Below are 2,686 nucleotides of genomic sequence, written 5' to 3' on the forward strand. Positions count from 1 at the left end.
AGGCTACCGGGACGTGATTGCAACGACGGCGATCGCGGGTCCTGAGCAGCGCTAGCCTCTGACCCCCTTAACTTCCACCGCCACCCGCCTCAGGCAACAAAGCGGCGTCCACACACCCGGTGTGCAGTCACACTTGCTGTCTGCTCTTTCCAGCCAATCAGGAGATGTCCGGCTATCCTTCAGCCAATCATAACTGGGCTCTGGGGCATCCTGTCGTGGTCCTGTCACTTTAGCCAATCGGAGGCAGCCGTCGGGGCGGGGAGAAGGAAAGCGGCCAAAGGAGAGCAGGCACTGGACCGCGGAGTTGAAGGGGGCGGAGCTATCCTAGTAGGCGGGAGACGGCGGCGGTGGGAGCCGGACGAGGAGGAGAAACGTGTAGGGGCGGGTCCGTGGGTGTTGCTGGGCGCGGAAGGGCCGTGGGAACTCGCTGCCGCCAGGTGAACTTATGGAAAAGGACTGGAAATTGGGGAAAGTGTCTCCACGAGGTGATTTTCGGTTTGGGAGTGTGGCGATGCAGGTGTTTTTTGTTTTCAGAAAGAGTATTTTCAACTAACTTATGTTGAAATAATAAAGACGTTATGCTCCACTTTGGGGTGGGGGAATCAATCAGAGGTAGGATTCTGTAATGTTTAAAATGGTTATGAATAACGAACTTAAGAAAGTGCTAAATTTAGGTAGCAGTTTTAAAATTATTGTTATTATTGATATATTTGTTTATTTTTACATCATTTTTTGTAAAATTTTCAATTACATGAAAGTTATACAAGTGTCATCAATCTCTTTTACCCTGTGAGACAGATCAAGGACAATGCAACCAGTCCTCACCCTAATGCGTACCCGATCCCAAACTCCTCTCCCCTCTGTGCCCGTCCCCTTCTGCCAGTCCGGCTGAGGTCGCCATTCACTGTCTCTTCCCTGGGTCACTGCAGCAACCTGTCGCTCTGCCTCTGAGTCACACTGCAGGAAGCTTGAGCTATGCAAACCCGACTGGGTGACAGCACTCCAGCTCAGACCCTCAAGATCAGTGGTATGCCCTTGTAGTTGATAGCAGTTCTTAATGGGTTTGTCGGAGTCTAGACATTTAGGGGCTGCTCTTCCCCTGAATGAAGCCCTATTCGTCTCCTATCACCACAACATGAGGAACTGTATTAAAGGGTCGGGGCATTAGGAAGGCTGAGAACCACTGGCTAGCAGAAAGTGAGGGATGATAGGGTGGGGAACAAAGCTAGAGAAAACTTTCCCACTGGCTTGACAGTATAATTACCATATTATCTGTGCATTTAGGAACTCTCCGCCTCCCCCCCTCCCTACCTGATGAGATAATGCAGAGTTCAGCAAAACTATGGGCCTGTGCCAAATTCAACTTGCTTTCTGTTTTTGTATGGCCTGTGAACTAAGAATTCCACTTTTCAGTGGTCTTTTAAAAATATTTCTAAGAATAATATTTTGTGCCCTAGCCGGTTGCCTGCAGACCGAAGGGTCCCAGGTTCAATTCTGGTCAAGGGCATGCACCTCAGTTGCAGGCTCCTCCCCTGCCTGGGACCTGGTCAGGGCACGTGCAGGAGGCAACCAATTGATGTATTCCTCTCACGTCGATATTTCTCTCTGTCTTTCCCTCTCTCTTCCACTCTCTCTAAAAATCAATGGAAAAATATCCTTGGGTGAGGATTAAAAAATAATAACAATAAAAAATAAAATAATATTTTGTGGCATGTGAAAATTATATGAAATTCACATTTCATAGACCATAAATTAAGATTCTTTGGAACACAGCCAAGCTTATTCACTTATGGCTTTTTTTATAATGTAAGAGCAGAGTTGAGTAATTACAACAGAAACTGTGTGACCCACTAAGCTAGGTAACATATTTACTATTAGATTCCTATTATAGAAAGAGCTCACTGACCCCCAAGATAATTTGTGCAACGCATCTAGCACACTGCACCTACTATATATTAACTGTTGTTGCCCCCATGATTAAAGCTCTCACTGTAGATATCAAATACTAAAAATATTTCTATTTGTACTGTGTATTTTTTGTGACTAATAAAACTGATGAATTTTAAATGTTACTTTGCTAATAAATATTGAAGAGATAATATCTTGTTTACAATACACAGTAATCCATTGAAATCAATTTGCCATTTTTTATGTTTTTCTTGATTTTAGAGAGTGGAAGGGAGAGGGAGAGAGGGACAGAAACATCAATGGTGAGAATCATTGATCAGCTGCCTCCTGTGCACCCCCTACTGGGACATGTTCCCTGACCAGGAATAGAACCATGACTTCCTGGTTCATGGGTCAAACCTCAACCATTGATCCACGCCAGCCAGGCTCAATTTACCATTTAAAGTATAATATTCCTTGACCAGTGGCCTGGCTCAGTGGCTGAGTATCGACCTAAGAACTAGAAGGTCATGGTTTGCTTCCGGTCAGGGCACATTCCTGGGTTGCAGGCTCGATCCTCAGCAGGGGGCATGCAGGAGGCATCCGATCAATGATTCTTTCATTGATGTTTCTGTGTGACTCTCCCTCTCTCTTCCTCTCTGAAATCAATAAAACTATATCTAAAAAAATAAAGTATAGTCTTTCTTATACAAGTTAAATAGGATACTAGTAGATATCTCTCAGTAATACTATCTCTAGCTGACCAGTAGTTCAAAGTTCATCAGAAAATGAAACAGTT

The sequence above is a fragment of the Myotis davidii genome, unplaced genomic scaffold, assembly GCF_000327345.1.
Source record: "Myotis davidii unplaced genomic scaffold, ASM32734v1 scaffold123, whole genome shotgun sequence".
In the NCBI taxonomy this organism is placed as follows: Eukaryota; Metazoa; Chordata; class Mammalia; order Chiroptera; family Vespertilionidae; genus Myotis; species Myotis davidii.